This window comes from Sminthopsis crassicaudata, chromosome 4, assembly GCF_048593235.1.
Source record: "Sminthopsis crassicaudata isolate SCR6 chromosome 4, ASM4859323v1, whole genome shotgun sequence".
In the NCBI taxonomy this organism is placed as follows: Eukaryota; Metazoa; Chordata; class Mammalia; order Dasyuromorphia; family Dasyuridae; genus Sminthopsis; species Sminthopsis crassicaudata.
Window position 1 is genome coordinate 376527294 of NC_133620.1, and position 22745 is coordinate 376550038.

Consider the following 22745-nt stretch of genomic DNA (forward strand, 5'->3'; position numbering starts at 1 on the left):
ATATCACATTTTTATGTGTTCCATCATGTTCTGTAGCTCTTCTTGGACAGCTCATTTCTTCTCACCAAGACTACAATAGTAACATCCTAATTGTTTTTTTCTGTTTTTAATATATGCCTACAAATAAGTGGTGTACTAGATAGAAAGATAAGCCTGAAGCAGGAAGACTCATCTTCCTGAGTTCAATTATGTCCTTAGATATTAATACTAGCTGTAAGACTTTGATCAAGCCAATAAGACCTGTTTATCTCAATGTCCTTATGTGTCAAATGATCTACAGAAGGAAATGGCAAACCACGCCAGTATCTAAACACCAAAAGAAGTCACAAAGAGTCAGACTTGAGCAAAATAACTGAACATTAATATATACTTTTCCCTTTATGTTGACTTGAGTCCTTTGTGACTGCTTAAGTCTGGGAGTCTCTTTCAGGCTAGAGGTATTCTATATTAGACTAACATTAGAGAGGCAGCCTGGTTTAGTGAATTAGCTGCTAGAGCTAATCAGAAAGACTGACTCAAATCTCATATCAGGCTTAATTCAGAAAGACTATGTAAGATTCTATGGGGGGGAGGAAGAAATCACTAGGTGTCTATGATGACAATCTCAAAATCAATTGCCTTGTAGGAGGAGTTGATAGTATTTCTGAATGTTTTATTTTTGTGTAGTGAAATAAATGTTTTCCTATACCTGATATATATTTAGTATCTTGAGTTCTTATGTAGATTCTAGAGATTCCTTTTTATCCACATTTAAGGTAACATAAATGTGAGTTATATAAATGTAACAGGAAATATTTTTGGGGTGGAGACAAAAAGCAGAAGAAAAGAAAAATAATAACTCTCTCAGAATTAAACCTGAGAATTGTACCTGGTCCATGTGAGCCCAGCGTTTTAAGTGAGGACAGGATACCCTGTGGCATGTTTATATTTAGATGTGATATATTTTCTTTGTAAGAATAGGTAAGGTTAGTGATGGTATATTTTATATCTATTTATATATGAGAAAAACACATCAGAAATGATTTGTCCAGAGTCACAGAGCAAAGAAACAGAATAGACCAGATTCAAACTCAATTCTTTCTAGAGACATAGTTTCAGGAATGTTTTCTCTTTTAAGTGTCTTACAAATGCCACTGACAAATAATTAATATTACTAAAGTATTGTTGCTTCTGTTAACTAAAAGTCATTTTTGGCAAATTAATTATACCTCCCCCTTACTCTCTTAAAAAGTCCAAATTGTTTAATGTTTCTCATTTTGACTTCTGAGGGAAAAAATCCAATAAGAGTCATTAATCACATTAACTAATCAGCAAGCTTGATATATCTCAATAAACTTGAGATATAGTTGCCCAAAACAAACCTGCCCCAAAATAGTGTTTTCATGGGAGCAGAGATTTAAATTTGGCAGGGACCTTAAAGACCATTAAGCCCCTGGAAAGAAGTTGTGACTTGTCCTGGATCTAATTGTACAGTAAGGACTTATTGGAGATTAAAACAGAGCATGGCCAAAGCCTACCACATCTCTCAAAGTTTCTAGTACCATTTTATGGTTTAGATCAGTGGCTTCCAACTCAGATAGAAATAGAGGTCACTAATTCATACAAAAGTATGCTTAAGGCTGCATGTTGGCTTAGTTTTAAAATGTAATGTCATCTATGTTTTATTGCATTTTTTATTAGCTTATTTAAATATTCCCCAACTACAATTTAAAATCTCTCCAGTAACCTCTAGGGGTGTCGTGTTTCACACCTTTAATTTACACTGTATCTAGAAAGTAAATACATTTGGAAGAACAACTATTTCCTTTCTCATCACACTTATCACCTGTCCATGTAACTCACTAACTACACTTGTCAAATAGACTACTGGGCAGAAATTACCTCCTCCAAAAGCCAAGTAGAATAAAAAAAAATCCCTTTTCTTTCTCAAAGGTCTAATTCACAAATTCTCAAATTTGGAAACTCTTAAACTTGGGGTTACACATAAAACAGCTCTTAAAATTGGTACTTTCAAGCAAGTCTTTCTCTTGCTAAAAAAGCAAAATTCTAGAATCATAACATGTAGGGAATTAAAAATCTCCTCTCCTCCATAAAGAAGTTGAGATTCACAAACACTGCCCATGAACTATTTTTCAAGTTATGTGCAAATGCAGGTCTATTACATGTTTATATAGAATCAGATCTTAGCAAGTTACTTAACTTCTCTTTACTTCAGTTTGCTCGTATATAAAATAAAATGCTCGTGTAAAAAGTACAACAGCTTCTTCTACAAGTCATGGGACCTAGATTCTTCTCCAATCAAAATACACATGTACTATGCTGCATCTAATAGGAATAGACATATAGACAGAGAGAAAGAAAGAAATACAGATACACAGAGAGCAAGATAGAGAATTTTATCTCAAAGCTCATTCATATAACACAGGGAAGGGGAGGATCCTTCAACGAAAGTTGACACCTCTAAGTCCAGGCAATCAGTCATCCTGAATTTCCTATGTTTAGTAAAACACCAGTAGACATGTCCATGTTCCATGAGGAGGTGCTTTTCTGATGCCTCTATGCAAAATATCTCTCCCTACAATAGCATAATGATGTTTGGATAATGAAGCAAATTAAATAAATACTCCTCTGAACAACCATTATCCCAAATAGAAATGTGAAATAACATAAAAATTATGTGATCTGATATAAATGTGATATACTGTAACATGACATAATATATGTATATTTCACTCATAAGCAAACTGATGGGAGTCACTCATTCTTTAATTTAGTATGCATCTGACCACATCTGAGAAGTGAAAACAAAACCTGCCTTTGGTCACAGAGAAAAAAACAATTACAATCCATATTTATTTCTAGTCTCATTCAAAGTCCAAAGTCCTAATGGTTTAGCTCTTGGAGTTAATTTTTTAAATTTCAGTATCTGAGGCAAGGGTTATTTACAGAAAATAGGATGTGTTTTTCTATTGAAAAAAAAAATAGAATCACAGAAATAGAAGGACATTTAAGATTATCTAGTCTACCTTTCTCATCTTACATATAAGGGAATTGAGGCCAAAAAAGGTAGTGATTTGCCCAAAGCCACATACATTATTGGTGGCACAGCCAAGATTAGAACCTATCTCCTTTGTCTCAGGAATCTTATTTATCCCATGAGTCATATCAATAAGCTACAAGGAAGAAACAAGCTCTTATCTCCCATATCTTTTCTTCCCATACTCAGTAACTTCCAGGTCCCACAACTTCACAAAACCTATTACTATCATTAGGAAACCAAAATCCCAGCACCTAGTACCTCTAAATGAAAAAAAAAATCAATTCTACTAGCTCTCAGAGCCATACCTCTTCATACCCTATAGTTATTACAATAAAGGAGATTGGACATTTTATCTGTAAAATCAAGAAGGCATAGATCTTCTCTCCATTCCAAGGTTATCTTTAGGCAATATTTAAAAGCAGAGAAAACCTGAGTTTTTTTTTGTTGTTTGTTTTTATGACAGTTTATTATGCTGTAGTGGTCGATCTGCATGTGTTTTGGAAAGAAAAATTGAATAACTCAGGTAAGATTGTTTTGTAGCAAAGCAATGCAACTGAGGGTTTGTGTAGCATGAAGTTGTTCCACATATCCCTAGAGGGCTCTCCTATGCTATAAGCTCCCTGAGGTCTTGGGTACAGTGAACACCAAAGGACTGGGGCAATGACAATGATAACTAAACTTGACAATACCTTCCCTATTCTCTTGAGTGTAACTGCGTCACCTGGCATGAAATTCTGCTACCCATCCCCTCATAGCATGACCCATTTTCTTCCCCAGTTCCTTTCTTTAACACATAAAAGTCCCTTTCTGCTATAATCTGTTCCACTCAACCTTTCCATCAGTTCCTCTTCTTATGTATAGTAGAAGAAGGAATAAGTATATGCTGTGTATATGTATATATGTATATATGTGTGAGTATATTATATATGTCTTATATACATACATATATCTAAATACACATATGTAAAATATGTGTGTATAAATGCTATATACAAAGCACTTACTATGTGTCAATTATTGTGATAAACACTTCACAAATATATCTCATTTGATTCTTACAGCAACCCTATGAGGTGGGTGCTATTACTATCTCCATTTTACAGTTGAGACAAGCAGTGATCAAGTGACTTGCCCAGAATCATAAACTTAGTAATTGTCTAAGACAAGATTTGGACTCTTGTCTTCTTGACTCCAGGCCCATCAGTCCATCCACTGTGCCACCTTACTGCCCTTTAATTGTTGGACTGTAAATCTAATGTGCCAACCCCAAGATGACAGGACACTAAGTATAATTTTTAGCTGCTTAAGTCACTGCAACTATCTGCTAGTGTAATGGCAGAAAGTATAAAGTATTTTACAGGTTATTTTGTCATCAAGGTTACCTATATATATATATAGGCTACATATGTATATAAATATATATATATATTTACATACATATATATACATATGTGTATATATATGTATGTAAATATATGTGTATATTCCTTTTTCTAACCATCTCTCATTACAATGTAAGTTTTTTGAGAATACTTCATTCTTTGTTTTTATATTCCCAATATCTAACCTAATACCTGGCATATAATTGGCATTTAATAAATTCTTCTTGTTTAATTCATTGATCTCTTCATTTACTTCAGACTTGAACAAGAACTTGTTCAATTCTCTTTTTCCCTCTGTCCAAGGTCCTTTACATAACAGGGGATAGGATTGCCTATCCCTTTTCCTTTCCTTTCCCCTAAAAGAAAAAGTGATAGTTGCACATTTTTGGATCACTCCAAATTATAGGATCAAAGATTTAAAGCTAGAAAGTATCTTCAATAATCTAATACAACCCTCTCACTTTATACTTGAAGAAAATTAGGCATATCATGACCAAATAGGATTTATACCAGGAATATAGGGCTGGTTCAATATTAGGAAAACTGTTAGAATAATTGACAATGTCAATAACCAAACTAACAAAAATTATATGATTATCTCAATAGATGCAGAAAAATCATTTGATAAAATCCAACACCCATCCCAATTAAAAAACTCTAGAGAGTATAAGAACAATGGAATTTTCCTTTAAATGATCAGTATCATCTATTTAAAGCCATCAACAAGCATCATATGTAATGGGGACAAACTAGAACTATTCCCAATAAGATCAGGGATGAAACAAGGTTGCCCACTATCACCATTACTATTCAATATTGTATTAGAAATGTTAGCTTTGACAATAAGAGAAGAAAAAGAGATTAAAGGAATTAGACTAGGTAATGAGGAAACCAAATTATCACTCTTTGAAGGTAATATGATGGTACACTTAGAGAACCCTAGAGAATCAACTAAAAAACTACTAGAAATAATTCACAAATTTAGCAAAGTTGCAGGATACAAAATAAATCCACATAAATCATCAGCACTTTTATATACTACCAAAAAAGTCCAGCAGGAATAGACACAAAGAGAAATTCTATTTAAAATAACTGTTGACAATATAAAATATTTGGAGTCTATCTGCCAAAGTAAAGTCAGGGATTATATGAACACAACTACAAAACACTTTCCACACAAATAGTCAGATCTAATCAGCTGGGAAAATATCAAGTGCTCATGAGTAGGCTGAGCAAATGTAATAAAAATGACAGTATTATCTAAATTAATCTACTTATTTAGTGCCATACCAATCAGACTCCTAAGAAGTTATATTACAGATCTAGAAAAAATAATAACAAGTTCTGGAAGAACAAAAGGTGAAGAATTTCAAGGATATTAATGAAAAAAATGCAAATGAAGGTGCCTTAGCTGTGTCAGACCTAAAACCATATTATAAAACAGCGGTCATTAACTAGCTAAGTTTGGTACTAGCTAAGAAATAGAGTAGTTGATTAGTGGAATAGATTAGGTTAACAGGACAAAATAATCAATGACTATAGCAATCTAGAGTTTAACAAACTCTAAAACCTCAGCTTTTGGGGCAAGAACTCACTATTTGACAAAAATTGCAGGAAAATTGGAAACTAGTAAGGCAGAAACTAGGCATTGGCCCTCACCTAACACCATAAATCAAGAGAAGGTCAAAACTGTTTTGTGATTTAGACATAAAGAGTGATATTATAAGTAAATCAGAAGAACATAAGATAGTTTACCTTTTAGATATGTAGAAAAGGAAGGAATTTGTGACCAAAGAACTAGAGTTCATTATTGAACACAAAAAAATATATATATAATTTTGATCATATTAAGTTAAAAAGTTTTTGTACAATTTCAACAACGATACTGTATGAGGATGTATTCTGATGGAAATGGATATCTTCAACAAAGAGAGGATCTAATTCAGTTCCAATTGATGGATGGAATCAGCTACACCCAGAGAAGGAACACTGGGAGATGAGTGTAAACTGTTTGCATTTTTGTTTTTCTTCCCAAGTTATTTTTGCCTTCTGAATACAATTCTTCCTGTGTAACAATAAATTCAGTTCTGCACACATATATTGTATCTAGGATATACTATATCACATTTAACATGTATGGAACTGCCTGCCATCTAGGGGAGGGGGTGGAGGGAAGGAAGGAAAATTCGGAATAGATGTGAGTGCAAGGGATAATGTTGTAAAAAATTACCCATGTATATGTGCTGTTAAAAAAAGTTATGTAAAAAAAAGTTTTTGTACAAACAAAACTAATGCAGACAAGTCTAGAAGGAAAGCAATCAAATGGGAAAACATTTTTACATTCAAGAATTTTAATAAAGGACTCATTTCTAAAATATATAATTGACTCAAATTTATAAGAATTCAAGCCATTCTCCAATTCAAACCATATGAAGACAATTTTCAGATGAAGAAATTGAAGTCATATGAAAAGGTGCTCCAAATCATTATTGATCAGAGAAATGCAAATTAGGACAAATCTGAGATATTACTACACATTTCTCAGATTTGCTAAGATGACAGGAAAAGATAATGATGAATGTTGGAGGGGATATGGGAAAACTGGGACACTAATAAATTGTTGGTGGAATTGTGAATGGATCCAACCATTCTGGAAAGAAATTTGGAACTATGTCCAAAGGGTGTTTGGGCCTTTGATCCAGTGTTTCTACTGGGCTTATATCCCAAAGAGATCTTAAAGGAGGGAAAGAGACCCACATGTGCAAAAATGTTTATGGCAACCCTTTTTATAGTAACAAGCAATTAGAAACTGAGTAGATGCCCATCAGTTGGAGAATGGCTAAATTAGTTATAGTATATGAATGTTATGGAATATTGTGGTTGTATAAGAAATGATCAGCATAATGATTTCAGAGAGGCCTGGAAAACTTACATGAACTGATGCTAAGTGAAATGAGAAGAATCAGGATATCATTGTATATGACAAGAAGAAGATTATGTGATAATCAATTCTGAAGGCAACACGATTATGTGATAATCTATTCTAATGGACATGACTCTTTTCAACAATGAGATGATTTAGGACAGTTCCAAAGATCTTGTGATGATGAGTGTCATCTACACCCAAAGAGAAAACTATGGAAATTGAAGGTGGATCCCAACATATTATTTTCACTTGTGGTTTGCTTGAATTTTATTTTCTTTCTCATTTCTTCCTTTATTTCTTTTCTCATTTTTTTTCCTTTTTTATTTGATTTTTCTTGTGCAACAAGATAATTGTATAAATATGTGTGCTTATATTGGATTTAAAATATATTTTACCATGTTTAACATATATTGGGTTACTTGCCATTTAGGGCAGGGGGTGAAGGGAAGGGGGGGAAATTGGAATACAAGGTTTTGCAAGGATCAGTGTCAAAAATTATTTTTGCATATGTTTTGAAAATAAAAACCTTCAATTAAAAAAAAGAAAATTATGAACATAAAAGTGAAATGACTTACTCAATGCAGCTAGATGACACAATAGATAGAAAACTGAGTCTTGGATCTGGAAGACCTGAGTTCAAATACAGCTTTAGATGCTTACTGCTATGTTACCAAAACAAGTCACTTAGTCTCTGTTTGCTTCAATTTCCTAAACTCTAAAGTGGAAGTAATAATGCCTTACTTCCAGGATTAAATGAGATATTTGTAAATTGCTTAACAAAGGGTCTGACATATAATAGGTACCTAATAAACTCTGCTTTTTTTCTTCTTCTTCCAAATGTCAGAGAAGTAGTAAGTGTCAAAGGCAGGATGTGGATTCAGATCCATTGACAATCAATCCAGTGCCTTTACCATTATACCATCTAGTTTTCATATATCTGTGACAATATAATAACTTCCCACTCTGGGTCATCTAATCCAGCCTATGCTAAAAAGAAATATCCTATATATTTCTGACAAGTTGTCATCCAGCTTTCACTGGAAGATGTCCAACAAAGGGTAAATCACAATATTCTAAGGAATTCCATTCTTACTTTGAAAGTGCCATATTTGTCAGAAATTTTTTACATATCAAATACAAGATGCCTTCTCTGTAGCTTCTGTTTGCTGATTTTTGCCTTGTTGTTGCCTTGAGAAAGGAGTCATGTTCTGACATAGAACACCCCCCCAACATCCCAGGGATGTCAATAATCAATCCCAGTAGCTGGAATGTTCCATGGTCTACCCTTCCCAAATGATGTCCAGTCTTCTCATCCCAGGGCTATAGTTGAGTATAAGGCTCCAGTGAAACCCTTGGCCATAAAACTTACCCAGAAGAAAGGGTTGGATTTTGTTTTTTAGGGGCACAACAAATAAATCTAACAGTTCTTCAAATACATGAAGATAATTTTCACACTCACAGTTCTCTCCAAACTATCCTTCTTCTGGCTTACCTTCCTTGGTTCCTATGACCTTCATATAGATGATCTTCAATTTTCTTAACATTCTGTTCTCTGTCCACTGTATTTGTCCCAGTCTGTAAGTGTATCTCCTAAAGTGTGGCATCCAAAATAGACATAATACCCAAGAAGGGGTCTAGTGAAAAAAGTGTTTTGGCAGAATTATCACCTCTTTCGTTTCAGACACTCCTGTCATTTTTGTTGTTTTGGTTGTCATACTGCTCACATTGGGCCAGTAGTCCACTGAAATTCCCATATCATTTTTTTACCTTAATTATATACCTAGCTGGGTCTCTCACATTCTCTACTTATGAAGTTTTGTTTATTTTTTTCCTTAATCCAACTACAACCTTTATATTTATTCTTTTAAATTTCAACTTATTACAGTAGATATGACCTACAATTCTAACCTGTCAAGGTCTTTTTCAGTGTCATACAATATGTTAGCAAGGGGTATGCTAGAGTCAACTCTAACCAGTTTGCAAAAGCCAATTGTTAAATACTGAATATAAGCATTTATACCCCCAAATTAGCATATCTATATGTCAGTGCTTGATTTATTATTTTGTTTTTTGTATAGACTTAAGAGATATTAATCAAAAAGGCTAAATTTAAAAGTGTGTCCACATTATTTCTCCAAAACTGACTGTTCATCATTAACCAGCATACTCCTCTATCACTCTATAAATATTGCTTGAACATGAGGATAGTAGAAAATTCAGGGAATTAAATCATCACTATAGGATAATAATAATAATAATAATAATAATAATAATAATAATAGCAGCTGCCATTTACATTGCATTTTAAAGTTTACAAAATGAGTTTAATCTATTATTTCATTTGAATCTCACAATATTCATAATATTAATAATATCTCTAGTTGTGCATCACCTGCAAATTTGATTAGAATGTGAGCTTCTTCAGGACAGGGAGAATGTTTTAGCTTTGTTTGCATTTCTAGCATTTAATATAGAGTCCAATATATAGAAAGAGCTAAATAACTGTCTGTTGGCTTACTAATTAGATGTCATTGCTTTCATTCAACTTTTTGATTAAAATGTTATACAGTATATTACCAAGAATATTACCAAGCCACTCCATGTTAACAGCAATCTGTGTGAGTTTAGTTACATGATCAATTTGGAATTGACATACTACCTATTTCACATATCTCCATTTTCTCTATAAGGATATGATGGTATAATATAATTCTAGATTTGAAGGGACATTAAATGTTGTGTAGCCAAAGCCTACTCAAAAACCCTTCTGAGGCACACTCCTATGCATTTGGCTTACGTCTGTCCTCTGGTACCAACTATAGTATGAAAAATTGATCTTCCATAAAATAATGCTTGATTTGATATTTAAAGACCTAGATTATGTACCCTAATTCCCAATAAGTTTTTTGTAAACAAATAGAAAACAAAACAATGCCTTCATTTGACTACTCAATGAACACCATGACTATGAGTCCTATCAATGTTCAAGACATGCTCCACCAGATACATTGGTTTATTAATGAGCAGGAGCTGAGAAGAAGCTGACAGGATGTGAAAGGATAAATCAACTGAATATACTTTATACTACAACTGATATATAGTTAATGGTACCTTGACCTTCCCTCTCCTCTAGAAGTCACTTTACATTTATTTCAGTCTTGCTTAATTCTTTCTAGCTTTCTCCAAACCTACCTGCAAGCATATCCAGATCCATCAGCCATGGACTGAAGAATTGAACCTCCTGGGACCAGTATAAACCCAATGGAGCCCAGAGTGCCTGTCCTCCTTGGGGTAGTTTAGTATGAACCCTCCAGCTTTGAAAGAAGAAGAAAGAATGCAATCTCCAACTCAAATCATTTCTCTCCTTGTAAAAGCTACTCAGAGTTTCCCATAGTGGATTGCTAAGAGCTCTCACCTCAGTCCTCTGAGAATTTCCTTAAGGAGTAGGCTGGATTAACTTCAATTGTAGAATGAGAGCCTGACCTTCTAAAATTAAAAATGGCTCCAGAAGGAAGGCGAAGTTCACTGTCAATTCCCACAGTTCTATGAAGTAATCTGAAAGAAAACTTTCTCCCAGTATCATCAGGTCCACAAACAGCAAAATCACATTCTATCTTCAATCTCCTAATTCATACCTGTTCCTCTCAGTCCCTCTCTTTCTGTCATCGGAGATCTGGGCCCCTTTAAACTACAGCTCCTAAATATAACACACATCCCTTATGATGCATTCATTTATAAATCTTCAATCCTATCTTGTTACTTTTCCTCCCTCTACCTGTCTCTTTATTTCTTCCCTTACTCCTAAATTTCCATCTCCCTTGATCATTATAGTTATACCCCCAAAGTACTTTTCTCTTCTGCTCCCATCTTCTTTTATTTTTTTCTCTCCCTTATATTCTTCAAACTATTCTGGAGCCTGTTCAGCCCTAATTCCCCATCCACTTCCTACCCTTCTTGGTCTCCAACCATCTTAGACCCTATTCCTATCTATTCCCAATTCCTTGGAAATTGGAATCTATCCAAGTTTCCTTCTTGGTTCCCAACATCCATAGACTACCAACCCATACTATTTTTCTGTCCTTGTCCCTTCAATCATTATCCCCTTGGATATTTAAGCAGTCTAGACCCTAAAAGTCCCCTCCTCCCTTAGGTCCCTTCAATCTTTCATATAGTTTTAAATTAATTTCCAATTTCTTAGGGCAGTTGATTTCTTTTGCCTCCACCTAAAAGGAAATAAAAAAGCTTTAAGAGCATCTCCTTGTCTATTTCACTCACCATTTTCCCTTGTTCTCTGGACCCCCCTTTATTCCCTGTTACTGTAACACTTGTTGTCTAGAATCTTCTTCCCCTTGCTTCATTTAGTCCCATGATTCTGGTCTAGTCCTTTCCTTAGTTCATCTACTGGGCAGCCTATACTCTTCCTAACTCTACTCCTTACTTCATTTCCTTGTATTTTTCTTCAGCTGGGACTTTATGCTCCCCTGGCTGCAGGAACAAGAGGCCCCACATGGGGCCTAAGCAGTCCCCATGGCATCAAGTTACCATGGGGACAGGCTGGTAGCCTGGCTCTTTAATCTTCACTGATCCACAGTGGGCTCCCCCCACCTCACCCCCACCCCTCAGGCCTTAAAGGGCCAGAAACCATAAAGTTGGAAAGTTAGGAACTTTAAGTAAGTTTAAGTAAGTGGACAATTCTGCAAATGTGACTTTCTTTACTATGTTTACCACCTTAAACCGAGTTTCTATTTTATCTGATGTCCTGAGATGGTTGAAAAGAGTAAATAAAGCAGGCATTATAAAGGCACTCAGGGATAGGGATCAGTCTGTCTTTATTCAAGGTCAATCTGCCCTTACACAAGCGTCAGTCACTCCAAACAAAAGGCTGTGTTTTCCCTATCCAGCGTCACTTTGTGTTTAAACAGTCAATCTGTCTTTATATAGAATTAGTCTATAAATCCTAGAGGTGAACAGTCTCTCTGTAGACAAGGAAGGGTCAATCTTTTAGAAAGAGAAGAAGCAGTTTGGTGATACAGTGGGCTAGCCTCTGAGTCAAGAAACTCAAGACTTCAAATCCTATTCCAAACACTAACTGTGTGTCTAAGGGTAAGTCATTTAACTCAGTCTTACCATCTGTAAAGTAGGGATAATAATAGCACCCTCACAAGTCTCTTGTGAGGACAAAAAAACCTACTTAAAGTACTTTCCTAAGAAGAGAGAGAGAGACAGAAATAGGGAGGCACACACACATAAAGACAAGAAAGACAGAGACAAAGATAGAGAGGACGTTTGGTTACCTTAATCCATATTCTGAATCTTTCTATTTCTATTTTCTTCTTACTATTGCTAGGATTTCCAAAACGATGTTGAATTATATTGGTGACAGTAGGTATCCTTGTTTCATACCTGATCTTACTACAAAATGAGCAGAACCAAGAGAACATTGTACAGTAACACCAATGTTGTTTTAAACATAACTTTGAGTAAATAAGTCATCTTGATTATTATATGTATCCAAATTAAATATAAAAGACATTATGAAAAAAGATGCTATTTGCATCCAGAAAAAATACTGATAAATAGTTATATATAAAATAATTTCACATATAAAGATGTATACAGATAAAAATATCTACACATATACATGTGTGTGTTTGGATGTACACGTGTATCTATTTGCAACTAATGAAAGTCATGGTGGGAGGAAGAATAGGGAAGAAAAAAGGGAAGGGGGAATTACATGATAATTTTGTTTTATATTTGAAAAGAATATCAACTTGTACATAGTAGATTTGCAGTTTCATGTGCCATCATCTTTCTTATTGTATTGTTTTATGTAAATGTTTGTTTTACTCCATAAATTTAAAATAAAATATTTTTTAAAAAATAAAATATTTTGTAAACCTTAAAGAGCCATACAAATGCTAGATCTTATTTTTATTACTTATTTCTATTTAACAAGTATTTTTTTCTCTCCCTTACTGTCCCAATGAATAGAATAAAAACAAAACCCTTGTAAAAATATACATGGCTATTATTGTTGCTATAATTTGTCCATATACAAGTTTAGTCCAACTGCCCAAAAGTCTATCTGTCTTAAAGGACATATTCAGAATCTGAAGAGGGGTCAGAATAGAAGAATAGAAAGGCAGAAAAAGTAGAAGTGCAGTGACCTAAAGATGGCACACTTCTAGAGGAAGCAGCTAAAGCTAAGAGTCAGGTGAAGAGACACAAACTGGAGAGCCAGTGTACAGTAGCATGACCAGTGGGACAATGTGTCTATCAAGAGGACAAAAAAAGGATAAGTACTTTAAAAACAGCAGTGGTAGTATTAGGGATGAGCTTTCTAAAAGCCCAGACTTCAGTAACTTATTATTTTATTGATATTTTTCCCATTCTCAGAACCCTATTGTGTTTCCTACCCTTCTCATTCTTGCCTCCAAACCTTTGCATAAAGTATTCCCTAGTCATCACCAGAAATGGCATATTTCTTGCCCCTCTTTTTTTCCAAAACCATCACTGACTGCCATTCCTTAAGTCCCACTGTCCCATGTACTCCTACCTATCCTGCACTCTATTTTGACTTCCACTATCATATCCCCAATTGCCTATTGGATATCACAAACAGGATGTCCCATATATATCTCAAACTCTACATGAATAAAATAGAAATAATTTTCCTTCCTTCCAAACTTTCCCCATTTTCCGTCTTCTTTATCACACAGCACCACCATTCTTCCCTTCACCCAAGCTTGCATCATCAGTGTCATTCTTAACTCTTCATTCATATTTTGCCAGACATAGCCAATCTGTTTCCATACCTTACAACACTACTTATCTCTTTACATGTACACCTATCATTAGTGGAGGCCTTCTTCACCTCACAAGTAGCCTCTTATAATATCCTGCTAGTTGATCTTTTACCTTAAGTCATTTCTCTGTCCAGACAATCTCCCCTGGGTACCAACGTGATCTTCCTACCCTTCCTCATTCAACTTCAATGACTCCCTGTTATGTCCACTATCAAATATAAAATCCTTTCACAGCCTGGATCCTTCCAACCTTTTTTGTTAGTTTTGTTTTATTTTTATTTCACTCACTTCCACGTAGCTTATGATTCAGGGACTGTTTCTTGCATATGACATTCCTACTCTGACTTTTAAATGGTTGTCATCCATTCCTTGAATTTTTTTCCTCCTTCACTTCTAATTCCTGGTTTTCTTAGCCTCCTTCAAGAATCAGTCTAAATCTTCCATTCTAAAAGATAACTTTCTATCGCCCTTTGCTTCCTCGTACTCCTAACAACTTCACAGGGGCAGCTAAATGGCACTTTGGATAAAGCTCATGCCTTGGAGTCAGGAGGACCTGAATTCAAATCCTACACCAAGAACTTAATCCAACCCAGCTTGTGTGATCATGGGCAAGTCACTTAACTCTAATTATTTGACAAGAAAAAAAGAAATTAAAAAAGACTTCACTCTGATATTAGTGCCTATTTATATTCTAAAATACATCTTGTATTTATAAGATTATTTGTGCATTGTTTTCCCCATTAGAATATAAAGTCCTTACAGACAGGGATCATGTCTTGCATTTCTTTGTATCTTTGGTGCTTAGCACAGTGCCTTGTATTCACCATAAAACTAGAACTCACTACAGTGAATTCTCAAATAGTATTGCTATTGCTATTGCTACTGCTGCTGCTGCTGCTGTTGATGAGGATGATGATGATGAGGAGGATATCATTGCCTTTATGACTATAAAGTATAGTTAACCCTGCCTTCATCTATCTTCTCCTTTGAATATCTGTTTTCTTTATGTCTTTGTCATCAGATGGGAAGTCAAAGTAACCCACAAATAAAATTTTACTTTTTTCTACTGTAGTTCATGCCAGTTTTCCCTCTTTTGCCAGAGTTTGAGTAGGGAAGAAAAAATATTCCTTGTCCATAAGCAAAAGCCACATAATCTTTCTTTAGGGGCTATCCAAAAGTGGAAAAGAATGTCACTAAAAGCAGTGGTTTCTGCCTTTTCCAGGGGGTCTTTAGGCAAAAGGTAGATAAATGATCATTTGTTGTAGCTCTGACAAAGGAATTTCTCATTCAGAGGTGTGTTGAGCTAGATGACTTCTTCTGACTAGTTTGCCCCTTCCAACTCTGAGTGTCTACGGTTCTGTGATTATACCTTGGGCTCAAGGCCAAGAGTCTATTGGAGGAGGAAGAATTATTTAAAGGCACAATGTAGAATTGTGCCCTATAAACTGATGGAGATCTGGTTCCTATTATAGTAGGATGTCTGTATTTGTCTAGGTAAAAGGGGGGGAGCACCTAGTGCTGGGCCTTCCAACTTCAGTAAGGGCTGAAGAATTTTGGAAAATGACCCAGAAAGCATAGAATTTAGAGTCAGAAGGGAATTTAGAGGTCATCTAGATAATACAACTTTCCACTCAGTGAGGAATCACTTCAATAACAAGTCTGGCAGATGATGATGAATGTAAGAAAATAAGACCTTTGAAGAAAGGTTAGAGACATTGGAATTATTTAATCTCGAGGGGAAAAGACTGAGTGGTACATAGGAAAGAGAGCTGAATTTGGAGTTGGAGGACACTAGGTTTAAATTCCAACTCTGCTATTGCCTATCTGGATAATGGTATTCAGGTTTCTTAACTTGCAGAGCCTCAGTTTCCTCATCTGTAAAGTGAAGGATTTGAGCTATATGACCTCTAAGATCCTTTCTTCAGAGAAAGGGGCACCATAAGAAAGGAAGGATAGGTTTTTCTATCATCAGGCTTGGGCTAAGGTAAAAGATAGACTACTGATTTTTCACAGACCCTACCTATTGTGAATCTACAAAATCCAAGAATGAAGAAGTGGGGGGGGGTGCTGCCACCAACTTAAGTCTGGAAGCAGATTGCATTACGATATAGTGGCCACATTGGGGGAGCAGAGTATCACAAGTGAGGATGGGGTGAGAGTGACCACATGGGGGCAGCAGAGAACAGTTTCTGCCCCTGCTGGTGGCACAGGTGTAAAGTAACGAGAAGGTATAAAGTGTGGTAGATATTGACAAAAAGGAACAATGGGACAAAAAATCTTGGTCTGTAGAGCTATCCTGACATCTTATAAATGGACACAGAGCTAGGCTCCACAAGCCATCCAGCAGATTAGCAGGGATAGAATCCTCACTTAGGTACAGAACTGGGCATGGCTGCTTTTAAGCTGTAAATAGACACAGGAAGTGCACTTCAGGACAAGGTACATAGTCAATAAACCTTCATAGTCAGGCACTGAAGCTAGATACAGTTATTTAGAAAAAGGAGCATTAAAGCCCTAAAAACTTATCTATAACTTGACCATAGGGAAGGCAACATCAAACATCAGTAGGGGAAGGGAGGGCCATAAACTCTTGTCTAGACACAGCTTTGGTTTAATGTCTGACAAAATTATCATGCTCTTTTGGGATAAGCATCAAGTGGTACTCTTAAAAGAAGAAAGTTCTAAAAAGGCATTAGGCTGCGATATGACAAGCCTGGAAAGGGGCAGGATTTGAAGATCAGTCACAAGCAAATTACATATGGAGTATAATGGTATAATGCTATGAAGATACAAAAAAAATAATAGTAGCTTATTTTTATAGAGTCTGTTTTAAGATTTGCAAAGCACTTTACAAATTTTATCTCATTTGATTTTCACGGCAAAACCTTGGAAAGTAAATATTTTATTATCTCCGTCTTATCCACAAGGAAACTGAGGCAGACTGAAATTAAATGACCTGCTCAGTCACACAGCTACTAAGTGTATGAAGTTTGGTTTCAACTAAGGCTCACTTGACTCCAAGTCCAATATTCCATTCAATCTGCTACCTAGCTGTCTATTGGGCATATAGTCTTCAGTTTTGTCTAATTCCTGGGGTCTGTTCTGGATTCAATGTAGCATTATTGGAAAAGCTCTGAAGTTAACAGATCTAGTTTTGAGTTCTAATATCATCCACTAGTAAACTTTGGTAAGCCACATAACTTCTCTGAGACTTGCCTTCCTCATCTGTAAACATAAATAACAACACCTCTCTTAACTATTTCTCAGTGTTGTTGTGAGTATAGTACTCAATAGGCTGTAAATGGCTATAAAAATGTGAGCTATTCTGGGCTCAGCTACCTAAGAGAAAAGGTTCAGGGAAGAGACACAGAAATGGTGAAAAGGTTGGAGGAAGGTTAAGGAACTGCGATTGTTTTGCCTGAACAACAGCAGATTGAGGGGCAACTTAATGACAGTCTTCAAGTCTCTAGAGGATTATTACACAGAGGCTGATAAATAGCTGTCCTCTATTACAACTGAGGGCTGCACAAGAGGAAACAACATTAAACTGCATCAAGTGCCTTTGTTGAGTTTTAAGGAAGAATTTTCCAATGATGAAACTGATAGACCAGATGATAATAAATGGTATTTATTGTCCAAAAGCCCTCTTGGCTAAATTAAGAATGGCTCATCATCAGATTGGCCAAAGGGCAATGGATATTTTGGCTCCAGCAACTCTCAAAAACCATCCACAAAAATATTAAGATCTGCTCAAGTAGGGGGATTTCCATCTATGTTACTAGAGAAAATATCCACATCAATAAGATTACTAATCCCTGAAGTATTGAAATATTGAAACATTTACTATTTATAATGGTAATAATAATAGATGACATTTTGTAGTACTTTAAAATTTACGAAGTACTTTATAAACATTATTGACTTACTATCATATTCCCCAATCAACTAATCCAAACCTCTTCTCTCAAACTTCCCACACCAACAGCAAAGTAAGTCAGCTCATACTTTAACCGAGAAAAGAGAGGCAATTTTCTATAAGCTCCTCCTTCACTTTACTGTATATCTTAAATACTTGTGATGTCATCCTCTATTTTTTTCTCCTTTACTCCAGTCTCTGATGAAGAAATGATTCTTCTCCTCTCCAAGGTCAACATTTCTACTTGTTTCTTCAATCTCATTTCCAATCTCTTTTGAATGATTACTACTACCTGCAATCATTTCCCATGTTTTGAATCTACAATTTGTCCCATATACTGGTTCTTTCCCTGTTGCTAGCAAACATTCCCAAGTCTCACATATCCTTTAAAAAACTTTGTTTTTACCCTCTTATATCCTCAAGCTACCATTTTATATCATTTTTACCTCTCAAAGCAAAACTTCTACAAAATGTAGAACTTCTTCCAATTCCTCTCTTTTCCTTTTTCAACTCTTCTCATTCTGGATTTCAATTTCATTTTTCAAATAAAACTTATATTCTCAAAGGCAGAAATGATTTCAAATTGCCAAATTTTATGGCCTTTTTTCAGTCCCTATGCTTCTTGACTTCTCCAAAGTTTTTGACCATATTGACCATCCTTTCTCCTTAAATGCCCTACATACTCTCTGAATTTCATGAAACTATTTTATTTTAATTCTTTTTTCTCCTGTCTCGATGGTCCTTTTTAGCCTCATAGGATCATGAGATCATAGCTGAGAGTTGGTAAGGACCTTGTACATCATTGAGCCCAACATCTCTCCAATTTTATAAATGATATTGAGCCACAAAGATTCAAAGTAACTTACAGAAGATTAAATTGTAACTGTCTGAAATGGTCTTCCTGTATTCAAATCCTATATTGATGTATTTATGTATTCCTGTTTCAAGTAAGCCCCTTCAGAAACCTGTATCCAAATCTTTATATAAGTTATGCTGACTCTTCTATACTCCTATATATTGTTTCCCTAACTATGGTACACCCCAAGTCCCTGTGCTGGGTTCTCTTCCCTCCCTCTTCTATATACTCTCTTGGAGAACTCATCAGTTTCCATGCTTTTATCATCTCAGTGCATAATAGAGATTCACAGAACTTCAGATTCTACACCATTTTCATTTTTGAGCAAATCAATAACATTTCCAACTATGTTTTCCATAGGCATTACACATCCAAAACAGAATTTGGCCTAGTCAAAGCTTATATTGTTTTCTTAGATCTAAAATTATATATATATATATATATATATATATATATATATATATATATATATATATATATATATATATATATTTGGTTGTCCTTCTCTGGAAGTTATATAATTTATTAAATGGGCTTGCTAAGACTATTTCCTGTTTTCATAGGTGGTATCCTCCATTCCAGGTATAGGAGTCAGCCAGTGACATGGGAATAGGAGATGAGAGTTTTGTATGTTAGGGAATAGAGGAAAGATCTATTTAGATGATCTATAGAGTACAGGAAGCTGAATAATGCATAATTATGGGGGAAAGAAAGATTAGAGCCAGGCTGTGCAACTAGAGGAGTTTATATTTGACTTAAGAGGTGATAGAAAATTACTGGCATTTATTGAATGTAGGTGTTATGGGAATTGCTTTGAAAGCTATATAGGGAAAGCCTTGGGGCAGGGAGCCTAATTGGAAGGCCATTGGAACAGTCCAGATGAGAAGTACTATAAACTTGAACTAAGGTGGTGGCTTTGCAAGTAGGGAGATATTGTGGCAACAGAAACATTAAGATTTTAAAACCAATTGGATAAGTAAAAGGAAGAGGTGAGGATAATTCTGGGTTTATAAGCTTGGAGATTGGAAGAATGATACTGCCTGCAATAGAAATAGGGAAGTGTGGTAGAGGATTGGATTTGAGGATAGAGATAATGAATTCTGTTTTTGACATGTCAACTTTCAGATGGGATCATAAAGACATTTAGTTTGCAATTCCAATAGGTAGTGGATATTGTAGGATAGAAGTTCAAGAGATAACCCATAGAATGAAATATAAATCTCTGAGTTACAAAAAAAAAAACATGAAATGACCAAAAATAGATTTTTAAAAGAAATGAAAAAACCACTACACACCTTTCAGATTGGCTAGAATGGCAGGGAAAGATAATGCGAAAAGTTGGAGGGGATATGGGAAAACTAGGACACTGATACATTGTTGGTGGAATTATGAATACATCCAGCCATTCTGGAGAGCAATTTGGAACTATGCTCAAAAAGTTATCAAACTGTGCATACTCTTTGATCCAGCAGTGTTACTACTGGGCTTATAATCCCAAAGAGATTTTAAAGAGGGGAAAGGGACCTATTTGTGCAAGAATATTTGTGGCAGCCCTCTTTGTGTGGCCAGAAACTGGAAATTGAGTGGATGTCCATCAACTGGAGAATGGCTGAATAAATTGTGGTATATGAATATTATGGAATATTATTATTCTGTAAGAAATGACCAGCAGGATGAATACAGAGAGGCTTGGAGAGACTTACATGAACTGAGGCTGAGTGAAATGAGCAGGACCAGGAGATCATTATACACTTCAATAACAATACTATATGATGATCACTTCTGATGGACGTGGCCTTCTTCAACAATGAGATAAATCAAATCAGGTCCAATAGAACAGTAATGAACTGAACCAGTTATGCCCAGCAAAAGAACTCTGGGAGATGACTATGAATCACTACATAGAATTCCCAATCCCTCTATTTTTGTCCGCCTGCATTTTTTATTTCCTTCACAGGCTAATTGTATACTGTTTGAAAGTCCGATTCTTTTTGTACAGCAAAATAACTGTTTGGGCATGTATACATAAATTATATTTAATTTATATTTTAACATATGTAACATGTATTAGTCAACCTGCCATCTGGGGAAGGGGTGGGAGGAAGGAGGGGAAAGGGAACAAAAGGTTTTGCAATTGTCAATGCTGAAAAATTAACCATGCATATGTCTTGTAAGTAAAAAGCTATAATAAAAAAAAGAAATGAAAAGAGAACCCAGGACAGAGCCTTGGAAATATCTGCAGTTGGGGAAGGAGGGTGAAACTTATGATATTAGAGATCAGTCTTAATAAAAACACAAAGAAAAAAAAGGATTTAGGAGGAAAGGACCAACCATGTTAAATAAAATGGAATGGTAATAAAGTATGAATGGGGAAGGAAATAAAAAAGAAGAGAGAAGTGTAATCAGCTTTGTTAAATGATAACTCTACAAGGAGTACTTTCAGTTAGAAAATGAAGCCAGACTTTTGACATTGCTGGTCAATTACTCTTCAATATGATTCTTTATGATCCCATCTGAGGTTTGGCAAAGATACTGGAGAAGTTTGCCATTTTCTTCCCTAGCCCATTTTACAGATGAGGAAACTAAGGAAAACAGGGTTCAGTGACTTGTCTAGGGTCACATAACTAGTAAGTGTCTGAGGTCAGAGCTAAACTCCGGGAGATGAGTCATCCTGACTGCAGGCCTGGCACTGTATCCACTGTGCCATCTAGCTGCCTTAATATGAGGTCAGAAGCACAGATGGCAAAGAATTGAGAAGTGACTGCAAGGAAAGAAATTGGAACAGGAATATGCTAATAAAGGTATACCAATATGAACTCCAAAAAAAGTTTAAATTTAATCTGCATTATTGACATTTTCTCTATCATTTATTAAACCTAAACAATCAACTAAATGATAAGCCAAGCCATGTTTAATAGCCTTTGTCAATTTCTAATATATAAATGCTCACACCGAAATTTTAACAGTAAGCTTCTCTCAATTGCTTTCTCTCACAAAGTGGTTCCAGCCTGTCCCTGAAGTAGAGGGAACAATATAATTAAGCATGCCATATAAGGATTATGTGAAGAAACTGAGTGAATTTAACCTGAAGAAGAGAAGCTTTGGCATTGAGAGTGACAGTAGGAAACCCATTTTGAATCAAAAGGGTTTGTCATTAGAAAGAGGAACAGAACTTGTTCTTCTTGGCCCCAGAGAAAAGTTGCAGAAAGGCAGATTCAGGCTTTTTGGTGAAAACCTTTCTAACAAATTATACTATCCAAAAATAGAATGGGATACCTTAAAAATTAGTGAGTTTCCCCTCTCAAGAAGTCTTTAAGCAAAGGCTTGCTTACTGATTTATATTGTCAAGGAGATTCTTGTTCAGATACAGGTTCACTTAGGTGGCTTCTGAGAATCCTTCCAACTTTGAGTTTGGTCCAGCCAACCTGGCACACAGCTATTGCCTAAACTCAACATTCCATTTCTTAGACATTTGTCCAAGCTGTCCTCCAAATCAACTCCCTATATACATCACTGCCCTTTCAAAATTTTTATCTTTTTTAATAGCTAAATTCAGATGTCACAACTTCTATGAAATCTTAAATTTACATATCTATACACATGTACCAGATACATTCCTTTCCACCACACTCTAGAATGTAAACTGTTTCATACAAAGAATTGTTTCATTTTCATTTTTTGTATTCTCATTATCCAACATAGTTTATTTCATGTTGCTGACTTAATATTCAATATTCTTTGGAATTTAAAGTGTCAAAATAAGAACTCTAACCCATATCTTTTGCTGACAGGATTCCTTACACTCTACCATAGCTT

At 35.3% G+C, this 22745-nt stretch overlaps 2 protein-coding genes across 10 annotated transcripts in view; one reads left to right on the top strand and one right to left on the bottom strand.

Annotated features, from left to right (window-relative positions):
* The window catches only part of LOC141539447 (olfactory receptor 6N1), a 248797-nt gene that overhangs the window by 218211 nt on the left and 7841 nt on the right, over window positions 1–22745 (bottom strand). For 6 of the 7 annotated variants that reach the window (XR_012481300.1, XM_074262262.1, XM_074262261.1 and 3 more), the window contains exons 1-3: window positions 10764–11850; window positions 10541–10662; window positions 8841–8938 (exon numbers count right to left, since the gene is read on the bottom strand). The gene's annotated coding sequence lies outside the window, so the exon portion shown is untranslated. Of the gene's footprint in view, window positions 1–8840; window positions 8939–10540; window positions 10663–10763; window positions 11851–12642; window positions 12761–22745 lie in introns of those variants that run through there. The other variant, XM_074262256.1, reaches the window with a different exon arrangement.
* Window positions 12301–22745, top strand: part of CADM3 (cell adhesion molecule 3) — a 58113-nt gene continuing 47668 nt past the window's right edge. For 2 of the 3 annotated variants that reach the window (XM_074262265.1, XM_074262263.1), the window contains exon 1: window positions 12301–12451. The gene's annotated coding sequence lies outside the window, so the exon portion shown is untranslated. The remainder of the gene's footprint in view (window positions 12452–22745) is intronic. The other variant, XM_074262266.1, reaches the window with a different exon arrangement.